The sequence below is a fragment of the Neofelis nebulosa genome, chromosome 1 (assembly GCF_028018385.1).
Source record: "Neofelis nebulosa isolate mNeoNeb1 chromosome 1, mNeoNeb1.pri, whole genome shotgun sequence".
NCBI lineage: Eukaryota > Metazoa > Chordata > Mammalia > Carnivora > Felidae > Neofelis > Neofelis nebulosa.
Window position 1 is genome coordinate 172,365,833 of NC_080782.1, and position 13,740 is coordinate 172,379,572.

The following is a 13,740-nucleotide window of genomic DNA, read 5'->3' on the forward strand; positions in this document are numbered from 1 at the left end:
AAAAATATGAGAGCAAACACTGTAACACTATAGTACCTGCTTTGGGGGAACTTTCAGTAACCAGTCACAGAATAAGAAAATTACAAAGAAAAGAGACTTAAAACTAAGAAATTGTGATCTAGAGAGAATGAATCATTTATCTAAAGTTTAGTAAAATAGAAATTGTAATAGTAATATATGTTTAAAAATAGGACAGCCTGCGGGTTTCACCGAAAATGTGATTTCCATTTTTTACACAGTAACAAGAGTCTTAGCAGAACAAAAGATTCCACAGACACAGACTCTATTTTCCTGTCTGTCCTACAGCTGGACCTGACAAACTGATTTCCAGACAAGGGGCTAGAAGTTAGAGTGATGCGCCCAATTCCAGCCTCGCTTACTTGAAAAGAATAATTACTTGGGCTTCCTTTCCTCCCTCTTCCTATGGGCTTCCTGATATGGCAGGAACTCAGCTCTGGAAATGAAGGTGAAACAGAGCAACATGTTGGCCGGGGGGGAGGGAGGATCTCCTGGAATGACCACAGAACCACAGGACACAAACTTGCCCCATCAGCACAGACCAGCCAGCCAGTTAAATGAGAAGTAAATAATATTCTATCTTATTTATACTACTGTATTTAAGAATCTTTGTTAAGGCAGGTTACCCTGTACTCTCATGTATACATATGGGGGAGAAGGGCATACTTTCCAATATGATTTCCTATTTCTGAGCCAACCAACTAGGCATTTCTCTATGCATCTCTCTATACTAGACAATGTTAGCAAACATGCGCAAAAATCTGAGCATTATCTGTTCCTCACTCAGAAAATACCAAGTGCCTAAAAACTTTATAAAAGCCAATTTTCAATCTATTCAAACTGCTTCAAAACATTTAGAGAAAGTTCCCAATTAAAATATTAATGGTATTCCTTTAGCTACATAAATTTCCAAGGAAGAAGTTATCACATACAGACAATGACCTAATAAGTATCTTTCATAGCACATGCCCCAAATTATCTCAACCTTGCTCTGTGGGTAATGCAGTTATCCCAACCTTGCTCTGTAGGTAATGACTTAGCCAATATTCAACCACTCATGTGTTGAAGGGCTGTTGTGATTATGTGTATTTCTACGAGGAAAGTATTGGAAGGTGTAAGAAACTTCATCTGATGACACAAGTATACCTCACAAATTATTGCAAAAATGTGACATCTTCGTCTACTACAGGTGATATTTGGGTAGATGAAAATGAAGAGCAACTGAAAGCAACATGCTACGAGTGCTTAGAAAGCCAAACGCAGTAGGCAAGAATTTAAAATAAAAGACTCCTTGAAAGAGGTCAGGCTGTGAAAGGGAACTGAATCCCTTTGTTGCATGTTTTACAAACAGACAAAACTAAAGCACTTTTGAAGAAGGAAAGGGAATGGCTTGCCAGAAGAGATTTCTATGCATAGGCAACAACAGATGTGGCATTCCAGGAAGAGAGAAGTATCCGTGACTTACGCAAATCGTCCTAGCTGGGAAAAGAAATAGAGAAAGACACAGAAGGACACAAAGATGGGTAATATAAGGGAGGAACAAAGAATTCTCATGTTGTTTTGGACACCACCAGGTATTTGTGTGGAGAGAACTGGAAGATGGGCACTGTGGCCAAAGAGCATGAGCAAAGGAGAGAGCTGTGTGCCTAAGAAGTCCAAGGGGGGGCGGGGGGGGGGGGGGAACCAGGTCTGACAGTCATGCAAACGTTTTACCTTTCTTTGAGAGCAACCAGAACAGTTGAAGCAGGGCAGGAACGACTACGTTTGAGCTCCAGGAACCATGCAGGCTGTTAGTGGACTGGGGTCTGGGGAAGGGTGAGGGTGTAAGTGGGAAAAACCATTAGCTGACAATTGCAGGAGACATGTTGAAAAATTGCAAGGCATCAGACCACAGCAAGAGTGTGGCCACTACAGATGGAGAAAAGCAGATGGACTGGAGAGACATTTAGCAGGCAGAGAGGGCATGGTGATTTAGTGGACATCAATTGGGGAGACAGAGGGACCTGGCTGGCTCAGTCAGTTAAGTGTTCAGTTGTAAGTTCAGGTCCCATGGTAAAGATTACTTAAAAATAAAATCTTTAGGGGCACCTGGGTGGCTCAGTCGGTTAAGTGTCCAGCTCTGGATTTGGGCTCATCATGATCTCACGGTTCATGGGTTTGAGCCCCACATTGGGCTCTGTGCTAATGGTGTGACGCTTGCTTGGGATTCTCTCTCTCTCTCTCTCTTTCTCTGTCCCTCCCCTGCTTGAGCTCTCTAAATAAATAAACACTTTAATGAAAAAAATAAAATAAAAACTTAAAAAAAAAGAATAGGGGAGAGGAGTCAATCACAACATGCACCCTTCTGGCTCTGCCACGCTACATGACTGAAGACCCCACTTACAGACAAGAAACAGGTTAAGAGGAAAACATGTGATTTACTTTGGGCAAGTTCAACTGGAGAGGCCTGGGAGAGTAGACTGATGGTATCCCTGTGGTTAGAGTTCAGAAGAACAGGTCCGTTAGAACAGAGATCCACCCACAACACAGAACACACGGGGGCAGATGCCCACATGAAGAAATCCAGAAACAGAAATGCAAGACAAAGCCAGCAGTATGTAGCTTATCCCTATACAATAACTCAAGTTTGGAAGAAGAAAACATCCTAAAGGAGGGACTGGAAAGGATGAAAATATGAAGATCAGGGTGCAGCTGGAATTTCATTTCCAAAAAAAAAGTGTTCTTAGGTGCAATTTAGTATTTCAAAATGTCTCCATTTGTAAGCTTTTGGATAAATTATAAATAATGTAGAATCTAGGAGCACCTGGATAGCTCAGTTGATTGAGCGTCTGACTCTTGATTTGGGCTAAGGTCATGACCTCTCAGTTCATGCGATCAAGCCCCATGTCAGGCTCTGCACTGATAGTGGGAAGCCTGCCCATGCTCTCGGTCTCTCTCAAAATAAATATACATTTAAAAAAAAGTAATAAAGAAAGGCAATCTAACTTTCAGAATTTCTGTCCTTCCCTCCTCCCTCCAGTTAAATAAAAATAATAGTGTTTACTTACAAATTTCATATTTCGTATTTAACTTTACTAGCTTTCCTGTTACAACCTAGTGATAGTATAAATTTTCTTGTTCCTCTGTGAGGCTGAAGTCAAAACAGCATCAGACTGTCTTCAGGAAACTCGAACATAAAATTTCAGAAATAATGATCATCTGAACAAAAATAAGATTGTTTTCTGATAGTGATCAATTTGTGATTGAGGACATCAAAAAATTACAATGTATGCAGTTTCAGGGCGCCTGGGTGGCTGTTTGTTGAACACCTGACTCTCAATCTCAGTTCAAGTCATGATCTCAAGATTCATAGGTTCGAGCTCCAGGTCAGGCTCTGCGCTGGCAGCACAGAGCCTGCTTCAGATTCTGTCTCTGCCCCTATCTGCCTCAAAATAAACAAACTTAAAACTTTTTTTAGTAAAATGGATGCAGTTTCAGGCACCTGAGTGTCTCAGTCAGTTACGTTTGCCTCTTGATTTTGGCATAGGTCATGATCTCACAGTTTGTGGAATCGAGTTCTACATTGGTCCCTGCACGCTGACAGTAGGGCCTGCCTGAGATTATCTCTCCGTGGGCCCCTCTACCCTGCTCATGTGTGCTCTCTAAAAATAAAATAAATCTTTAAAAAAAATAAAAATAAAAATAAAAATAAAGGGGTGCCTAGGTGGCTCAGTTGGTTAAGCATCCAACTTCGTTTGGCTCAGGTCATGGTCTCGTAGTTCATGAGTTCAAGCCCCACATCGAGCTCTGTTCTCTCAACTCACAGCCTGCTTCTGACCCCTCTGTCTTCCTCTCTCCCTCTCTCTGCCCCTCCCTCATTTGCACTCTTTCAAAAATAAACATTTAAAAAGTAAATAAATAAAAATAAAATGTATGCAATTTTACAGGATAAATGATATGTTGTATTTTTATTACAAATTCAAAGTTGTAAAAAGTGATTTTAGAGAAGTCAAAGGAATTATAAGCAAACATTAATTTACTTTGTGGATATCAAAGAGCAGAGCCACTCAAGCACACAAATGAAGCACGGACTTTCAAAACTATTTCTACTTGAATAGTAAATAGAGCATGAAAACAGACTTTTATCTTGCTAAATGATGTTTCAGGAATAAAATTACTACACAAAAGCATTTTCTCCTTAAATGTTCTCTGAATGAAAGATTACATATTACTATGCAAAATCAAATCATTATGTTTTTCTTTCTGAAGGACTAGAAGATGAAACAATGGCTAATGGCAGACAACCAAAATCTAGGTGCCTCAACTGACTCCAAAGACTACTGTACATTCACTGATTCTAAAGCCAAATGGGGGAATAATCAAAGAACTATTTTTTTCCCTAAAAGCACAAAAGAACAGATAAATGGGACAAATCACTGGACTGTTCAAGAGATATCCTACACATCTGAAAGTTACCATTTTGTACATAGTTACTTTTTTTCCATGTCCCAGGAAAGACAATGCTGTTTAAAGCAATCGTTGTTCAAACAAGAAGTCGGTAGCGGAGGTACTCTGATGAGACATAGTTTATAACTTCAACGATATTATTAATCACATACTCATAAAAATTATGGCTCTCAGTTTTAGACAGGGAATTGAAAATGACCTCTACCAAAGTTCACAAGGTCCCATCTGTATGGGAAATCACCACCAGGCCACAGAAGAGACGACCCCTAGGAGCGGCTTTCTCCTGACTACCTGCTGTTTCCAAAACACTGGCCAGACGTTAGCTGCACACACTGCCAGGATCAAACAGAGGCCAAAAGTCACCGCTTATTTCATGGGGACTCAGAAATTAACTTTAACCAAATTACATCTTTGCTCTCAAGATTTTTTTTTAACAAAAGCTCACAATCCGCTTAGGAAAAAAATTATTTGAACAACTAAGCAGTTATCCAACAAGACAGTAAATTGTCCTTCACAAAACAATTTCTTTAAGCCCTCTATCCTTTAGATTTTATCAGATAAATAATATATCATCACAAATGCATCTGTTTTTATTCCTTAAATAAAACTCCTCAGGTTTGGGAGGAGGGGACACATGCTCCTCTTCACCTATTTTTAAACTTTTTATTTTGGAACAATTTCAGAATTATAAAAAAAACCTCATAAAATAGTAGAAAGAATTATTGCATATCCTTTACCCCAAATATTTATTTATTCACTTATCATTTATTTATCATATTTTTTTCTCTTTACACACACACACAATTCTTCTTAAACATCTGGGGGTAAGCCAAAGACAGGATGTCTTTACCTCTCCACACTTCGGTGTATTTCCTAAAACCAAGGTAACTCTCTCATGTAATCACAGTACAATGACCAGATCTGGAAATTAACATTGATAACAGTATCATCATCTAATCTACAAACCTTGTTCAAATTTCATCAACTGTCTCATTTATGACCTTTACGACAAAAGAAAAACATTTTTTTTTTCTGGTCCAGGAACTTATCCTGCATTAGTTGTCACGTATCCTTGGTTTCCTTTGATCTAGATAAGTTGATCCACTTTTGTGTTTCTTGACCTTGACACTTTTGAAGAGTACAAGCCATTTATTTTGTACACTATCTTTCAATTTGGTTTGTCTGTTGTTTCCTCACGATTATATCCATGTTATACATTTTGGAGAAGGACATCACAGAAATGATGTGCTATTTTCAGTGCATCATACCTCAAGAGGCATGAAATGTTGATATGTCCCATTACCAGTGATGCTAACTGTGATCATTTGGGTAAATTGCTAGGTTTGTCTATTTTAAAGGTGTTATAGTTCCCACTGTAATTAATTAGCATCACCTGGGGATATACTATGAAACTATGCAAATACCTGTTTCTCATCATATTTTCACCCGCTTATCTTAGCATCTGTCATTGATGATTCTGACCCTAGACAATTTGGTGTTTACCCCATGGGGATTCTTCTATATTTATAAGTTAAAAATCTGCTGTAGAGAAGAGCTGTGCCTCTTGCCTCTTTTATCTTTCTTATCTATTTATATCAGTATGGACCCACAGGCTCTTGTCTTATTCCATGGGCTTTAATCCATCGCTAACATTATTTATTTTGTTGCTGAAGTTTTCCCAGATTGGCCAGTGGGAAACCCCATAGAGTGGCTCCTGTGTCTTTTTGACATATCATCTTTGAGCACTTGATTACTTTCTTTTTTTTTATTTTTTTATTTATTTATTTATTTTTGGGACAGAGAGAGACAGAGCATGAACAGGGGAGGGGCAGAGAGAGAGGGAGACACAGAATCGGAAACAGGCTCCAGGCTCCGAGCCATCAGCCCAGAGCCTGACGCGGGGCTCGAACTCACGGACCGCGAGATCGTGACCTGGCTGAAGTCGGACGCTTAACCGACTGCACCACCCAGGCGCCCCTTGATTACTTTCTTATACAAGATGTTTCAGGCTCATCTTACACTCTTCCGGAAATCAGCCGTTTTATCATGGAGTAGTGGTTCCATTTATGAGACAATGGTATTTAAAAAATAAGATCTGGGTTCCTGGTATGCTCATTGCTATGGGTGCCAATGTTTCCATGACCTCTCAGCAAGCCAGTGGTTCTCAGTTGAGGGTGATTTGCCCCCCTCCCTCATGACATATGGCAGTGTCTGGAAATACTGGGTTGTCACAACTGAGGAAATGTTACTGTCTTTTAGTGGGTAGAGGCCAAGAGTGGTGATAAACATCCTACAATGCAAAGGATACCCTCCTGCACACACAATAAAAAAATGTTTACCCAAAAATGTCAATATTGCTAAAGAAACCCTGAGCTACAGAATTTGTGTATATACACACACATGTGCAGTAACACATTTATACAGTTATTTTTCAATATATGTTAAAAACCATGAGTTTCCACTGATACCTCCAATTTCAGCTCAATACATAGGACTCATTTAGAATGGAAATCCTCATCCATTTCCCCATCTGTAACCTCTTTCTCTGACAAGAAGAAATGTCACTCATCTTATCCACAATCCATGTATTTATTTCCTTAATCCCAGAATATACATAAACTGGTTTCAGAACTGCTAACCCATGAACTAGGAAAAACAAACCTACTAACTACAGTTCAATGTTTGCTTCTACTGTTTTTAAGCCTGAGGATATGCAGTTAAAATATGCTTAAAAGTTATTTAAAGCTAGTTTTTTTTTTTCTCTCTCTCTCTCTCCCTCCATCAGTACATTATTCATAAAATTCTGTCCACTGTTGGTATTCCATTTAGAGCTTTTCCCCCAGAATGTCAATAATTTTATTTGGAAATGTTAATGTCAGAATTCTAAAAGTATAATTGGAGAAGCCTCTCTCCTTTATCTCAGGTACTTCATTTCCCATCCCCCAATCATTTCTACCAGATGAGGATCTGGGAGGTACACCCTATAGGTCCACCATCTTATTAGCTCTGCTCTTGTGTATGTGTGTGTGTTTCCACAAATAAGCAGATACATGTATATATTCTTATTCCCCCAATCATCTACCAATATCTAGTCTATTTTTCCTTTAATAAGAGAAATGCTACTTTTTAGCTTAGTATATGGCCACCTTGGTATCAACCACATTGTCCATCTTCCTGGCAGATAGGTATGACCATGTGATTAAATGCCAATAGGATGGGAGCAGAAATAAAGGGTGCTTTCTAGGTCATGCCCTGAAAAAAAATGGGTGTGAACTCCCCTTGCCCCTGCCACCTTCCTGCTGAGGCTGGATGATGGGCATAAAAGCAGCCACTCTGGAGCCCCCAAATGAAAACCATCTGCTGTAAATCCAAGTCTCCCTACCAGCCCTTGACAATATTTCCTTTTGGGACTATGACATGGTAAATATATTAAATTTTATCTTTCACAGGTCACTGTATTTTTCATTCTCTTTGTTATAACTGCTTAGACTACAGCCTAACTATGAAGGTCCTTGGGTGGGAAGAGGACTGAGCATTCCAGCAAATGAAAACAACAGTGAAGCAGGAAGGAAGGAAAAAAAAAAAAAAAGAACATGAGACAAAGTTGTGTAAATGACCAAAGAGTCACATGAGGGCAATGGGGAAATATTAAAGGGTTTTAAGCAGGGTTGGGATTATACTTTAAATTTTATGCTGTTCAAACCAAACAATGGATTGGTACAGACAAAGAGTATTTACAGAGAACCTGTTCAGAAAGCTCTTACCTGAGCCATGACACACATAGCTGGAGTATGGGATAGCATGGCCAAAGAAAGGAAATAGAGGTTGTTTAGATGAAGTTACAGATCAAGCCCCCTCAAAATGCCTCAGAAACCACTTTTCTGAGCCAAAGGGTTCATCTTCCTACCAGGTACTTCAAGGATTTTGCATCCATCACCAGAAGGGCTAGGTTCTCTGGCCATCCCTCATCCTTGGAACATCAGCTGACCTAACCACTCTCACTTCCCCAAAACACCTCTTCCAACTCTTTTCTAGGCCACTCCACAATGTTTTCTGAGACTGCCGCTTCATGATTACCACTCAAGTCTGCTGAGGGTTCAGTATTTTCATGGAACATTCCATCTATCTCCTTGCCTCACTGAAAACCTCAGTGACCTCAAGGACCTCACTTCTCCAGCAACCTTCACATACCTCCTTGAGATCCACTGTCACTTCTAGAACATTACCTCTTCTAATCCTTGGAGAAAATTCTATTTCCTTGAGGCTTATTTTAGCTGGCCAAAAAAGTCTTCCCCAATTCCCTGTCATCTATCGACATCTCTTTTAACAACCCAATATTTGCTGCAGAATTTATGTCACCTGGAAGACGCAGAATTTATGTCACCTGGAAGGAAGAACCTTCCTTCCTTCCCCTAACTCATGTCACCATGAGTATGACCCAGGTAACATCCTCACCACTCAGCTCTTTGGATCTCATTTCAAATTACCTATTCTTTCACTTTAGCCACCTAGTCCCAGAGTCAAACCCTAAAGTCATCTAGTGTTCACTAAGTGCACCATATTCGAAATCACCAACTCAAAATAAATTGCTTTCCAACTGCAACCCCTATCTTTCCACCTCCTTTCCCAAGAGACTTGACTGGACCAATACTGAAACTTCCAATCTAGACTATGAGACATTCTGGAAGTCAGCTGCCCTTCACTCTTATGAAGAGTTAATGATACGAAATACAAAAAGGGCAAGATAATAAAGAGAAATAAATAAAAGCAACGTGTAAACTCTAAGTGGACCATAGGTGGTGTTAAAAAAACAAACAAACAGATAAACAGATATAAAAAGACACTTAGCAAAACTAAGGAAACTTGAAATACGGACAGTATGTTGGACGATATTATGAGATTCCTGTCAATTTTCCTTGGTGTAATACTGGTTTTGTGATTTTGTTGGAAAACGATCTTACTTTTAAGATCCATGCTGAAATATTTAGGAGTCATGTGTCATGACATCTGCAACTTTCTTTCAAATAGTTGAGGAAAAGAACAAGGAGAGAAGGGAGAGAGGAGAAGGAAGAAGAGCAAGGAGGAGGAGGAAGGAGAAAGCAAAGAAAGGTATAAATGGAGAGATAGAGGGAAAGATGTAGAAAAGCTTAACAATCTAAGTGAAGAGCATACAGGTGTGCAACGTACTATTTGTTCTTTTTCTCTAGGTTTGAAAATACCTAAAATAAAAGGCCTGGGGGCAATGTATCAATATCAATATATATTATATATAACATATATAGGTATGTATTATGAGAGAGAGAGAGAGAGAGAGATCTCAATCTGACGTGTATACATCCACATCTTTCTCTGTGCTCATCCAAACACAGTAAAGATACTTCAGGATGGGAAGGTGGCTTAACTGATGTGAGGCTGCACCACACACACTGCTCTGCGAACAGCCTTTCTATTAACAATACATACAGACAGGCCTTCAAGTACCGGCTGTGCCGCAACTTATAGTGAAGACGCACAGTAATTTATCTGGTCGTTCATCCATTTGGTAGACATGATGGTTGATTACAATTTTGGCTACTTTAAATGCTGCTGTCACAAATGTCCTTGTAAATATCACTTCACAATTCGGTCTTTTAACTCTGAAGGATAGATTCCTGAAAATTGCACAGCTCAAAGAGTATGCACTTTTAACATCCAACACCAGATTATCTTCCCAAAAGACAACAGTCAGTCATATTCCAAACAGGCCTGAGTGCGCTCTCTACTATATTTCACCCCCACAGTAAGTTATCAGTCTTTTTAAAAAAAAATGCTGCCACTCTGGGGAGCTGTTTGAAGGAAACACAAAGTGAGGTACTCTCAACAGAGTCACTTGTGAGAGTCACCTAAGGCAATGCTCACATTACTTCCAAAGAACCAAAAGCAAAGGTGGGAAAAGAAAAATGCCTCCCCCATCTGAATTCCCACCATAGTTTTTCACTCCAGTATTATGGCGTCTATAAATTTATGTCCTTTCTATATGTTTCATGCCAAGTTTACCAGAAACTCCTTGAAATAGGGCTACTGTCACTCATTCATTAATTCATTCAACAAATACTTATTACTCACTGACCATATCAAGCCCTAGTAATACACACGTGAACAAGATAAACACCATCACTGCCCACATGCACCTAATATTCTTATGGGATAATCCAACATTTAGCAATTAGTCAGGCAACTAATATTTTAATTATAGTTACGGTAAATGCTTTGAAGAAGCAGAACAGTGTGCAATGAAAACAAGTAACCCAGCACACAGTACCAGGAATGACCCCAAATGGGTTTTCAATGTTATCTATGGCTTCATCAATTTCCCATGTCACTGTCTGACTGATAATGACTCATGACATATGCTTTAAATATGCTGTTTTACAACTGTAATGAGAGAAGGACAAAAGAAGATAGGAACTCAAGTTATTGAGCTGGTACTGTGCCAAGCCCTTTTGTGTACCTAACTTCAGTTCATCTTTGCTACTAATTTATAGAGCAGAGGCTAATGCTCCACTTTTAAATGTAGAGTATGAGATGAAGGGAGACAAAGTAACTTGACAAAACTCACATAGTTACTAAAAGGTGTTATGACAGGATAGGAACCTAGGCCCCTCTGATTTCTATTTTATCAGAGTGAACCAAAGGCCTTTTCAAACTAGGCCTGGAAAAGGGCCTGGAAAATACATACAAAGTTAGGAGAATAACAGCAAGCCTACTACTCTGTATTAAGTCACTTTAATTTAAAAATGTGGTAACTGGTGAACATTTATTACACACACACACACACACACACACACACACATTAAGTAAATTCAGTGGCAAACATTTATTTAAATATAAAAGATGAAAAGTGTACTCTATAAATATGTTAGAGTATTCCTTTCAGAATACAGACAGAGGAGAATACAACGCTAATATTTTGACCAACTGCCAATATGCCATGGCACTACATTACATCAAAGCTTAATAGAGATGTGATTTGACAAAATATTCTTACACAAATGGACTATCTCAAATTCATGAATTTACCACTCAAGCTCATTAGAACAAAACCGAAATTAACCAAAATCCAACAATTCAACAACCATAATAAAAATTACAAAGATACTGATGGGGGGAGGAATCTAGAAAGCTCTTACAAATACTTTAAACGCCTCTGGGGATAATATTCCCAAGTACCTTGTTTATGTCTGTATGTGTGTGTAGTTAAACACACAGAGACCAACATACACCCAAATTAGATGTGTGTTCCAAACATGCACTGAAGTATTTCTGGGGGAATACTATTTCTAAGGAAAATAAACCCCTCCAAGCCTACTTAACCAATGTACAGAGAAAATATGTAGCTGCTGCTCATGATGGCTCATGATGGAACATGGCAGAGTTTAAAAACCAGTAAATACTCCACAATTAAGGCTGAAAAGAACTAGAGAATGAGCTAGAAAGAACGTGAAGGGGATTTTTCAAATTTGTATACGCTTTGGATACTGAGGTTATGGATTTTATTTTTAGGTTCACTTGAGAACTGTTTTCCTTTCATTGACAGAGGTGAATCACTAGCACATGAGATTAGATACAATCACTGATTACCTGTTAGTTAACAAATGGGAAGAAAAGAGAGTGACAGTAAAAGGGAAGGGAGGGAAGAAGTTTCTCCAGGTATAACAAAAGAAAAGCTAGAAGAGAAAAGTGATTAAAAGTAATGATTATATGACTTAATTGCCATATATTAAAACAAGAAGAGGGATGCCTAGGTGGCTCAGTTGGTTAAGCGTCCGACTTCGGCTCAGTCTCACGGCTAGTGAGTTCGAGCCCCGCATCAGGCTCCACGCTGACAGCTCAGTGTCTGGAGCCTGCTTCGGATCCTGTGCTTCCCTCTCCCTTGACCCCTCCCCCGCTCACAATCTCTCCCCCCCCCTCTCAAAAATAAACATTTAAGAAAATTTTTTAATGATCAGGGAAAGGAAAATATGTAAAAATGGAGTCACTAAATTGTCCTGAGTCACTACTGTACAGTTGTACAAACTGTTCACTGCATATAGGCACTGGGTCAAGGGTGCAGAGTAAGGGTTTAATATGCTCCATTGCTAAGCTGGGCTCTCTGTCTCAGGGCTGGATGCGCCCAGAAAATGGAGCACTTTTCCTAATTCACACAAAGTTGTAGTCCACTTGCCAAGCCTTCTGACCTACAGGTCGTGTCCACTCAAAGGGAAGCCTTTTGAAATTACATAAAAGCTCTGTATGGACTTGAGAGGCGCTAAGTAATCATACTCCACCAACATTCTATCCCCTCAGCCTCCAATTCTAGCCTCCCAGCTCCACTGTTTTAGTAAGCCATGAAAAAAGAACAAAACTATACAGCCAGTCCTTCCTATGGGAATGTTCGTAGACCCACACTATTCACTCATAATTCAAAGTGAACTGTACTTTAAATTTGATGTTAAACTCCATTATTCTTAAGTTGATGATAATTTATGTTGGACTAAAATGAAATGATCTTTTCAATGCTAATAAAAAGTTGCTAATACAACTTACAACATAATTTACTCCTTAAGGGGAATTAGTATAACTTTGCTTTAATAATTTAAATAAAATGGCTGTGGGGCACCTGGTGGGCTCAGTCAGTGAAGCATGCAACTCTTGATCTCAGGGTTGTAAGTTTAAGCCCACACTCGGTGTAAAAATTAGTTAAAAATCTTTAAAATAAACAAATCAATAAAATGGCTACTCCTGATTCAGTTATCATTCCACATTCTACAGGCCATAGGACTGGACTTTGTTAGACATTAGAACTGACGTCTATGTACATGAGGCGACACTGTTACATATGCTAGAAGACATTCCATAATTTGCTCTAATTTATAGACACAAAAGGCTATTCCCTCACTCTCAAATTAGTCAACCGTAGGTCACTATATTTTATAGCTCCATACATTCTCAAGCTTCATACTTCAAAACACCATCAATAACAATAAAAGACAATAAGTAGTTAATTTGCTGCACTGGCCTATAAAAGACTTTAGAAAAAAGAACCATTTCCCATACAATATATACCTATAAAATACTAAATATTTGTGTAGGAAAGGTTATGCACCGTAAGGTTAAAGAATTTAAGGTATATATGTAAAGTATAGGGCTGCTAAGGAAAATAAAATACCTATTCTTAATTAGTATGTCTAATTCAAGCTTTTCTTATTTCTATTTAAATACATAGTAAGCACATTTTCTACTGAATTCTCTAGTTAG

General features: G+C 38.8%; 1 protein-coding gene across 9 annotated transcripts in view; it reads right to left on the reverse strand.

Moving 5' to 3' along the window:
• The window catches only part of PCCA (propionyl-CoA carboxylase subunit alpha), a 418,714-nt gene that overhangs the window by 199,947 nt on the left and 205,027 nt on the right, over positions 1-13,740 (reverse strand). The window lies entirely within an intron of this gene.